Source organism: Theobroma umbraticum, unplaced genomic scaffold (assembly GCF_002168275.2).
Source record: "Theobroma umbraticum cultivar Fairchild unplaced genomic scaffold, ASM216827v3 scaffold_5765.0, whole genome shotgun sequence".
Taxonomy (NCBI): Eukaryota; Viridiplantae; Streptophyta; class Magnoliopsida; order Malvales; family Malvaceae; genus Theobroma; species Theobroma umbraticum.
This window is the reverse complement of record NW_018402702.1, coordinates 1-810: the sequence shown is the minus strand read 5'-3', so window position 1 is coordinate 810 and position 810 is coordinate 1.

The following is an 810-nucleotide window of genomic DNA, read 5'->3' as shown; positions in this document are numbered from 1 at the left end:
AATCTCTGTGCTATATATATAATGATTTACGTTAGTAAATATTGATGGTTTTCCCAAGTGCAATTGTGGATAGCATGAGCTGTTAGTCTTGTTAGGCAATTTCCCACGGATTTGCAATGATTTATATTGCTATTGTGGAAAGCATGAGCTGGTAGAAACTATAAGAAGTTTGTGGGTGCAAATTGTTTGAAAGGAGTTTTGGACATAACTATATATAAACCATATATGTAAAGAGTTTTCGAAACAGGAAAACAAGCCTTTCACGATGTTTACATCAAAATCTGTGCCTTGTATTCTTTTGTGTGATATGCATAGCTAATGCATTTGTTAAACGATTTTGAATGCAAGTTTTGAGCTTCGATATTAGCTCGATTTGTACATAAATATTTACACAATGCCTTTTAATGTGAAGGGTTAATTGGAAAATTTGTTGAACTTTGTTTTTAAATGATTTAAAGTAAAAATCTTAGACAACCTTTGAATTGGTTTCTAAAATGGTTTTAACAGACCGAGAGCGTCGAGAGTAGGCCGGCTGTCACTTTGGTTAAGTGTGACCTTTGTGCACAAGTGAGCTCTAGCTATAGGGCCATAGTCTGTGATATATGTGGCAAGGCCACAAGTTGTTATTTGTGGCTAGGCCACAAGTGATATTTAAGGTTGTGACCGCTTGATTCTCTGATGTCGACCAACATCGTCGAGACTGCCATGGCTGTGGGGATCCGATCGAGAAGAGTCCCCAGATGTTATTACGTGGAACTGGGTCCACGGGTGATTATGATACTTACCTACTCGAAAGCCTTGTGAGTTTTC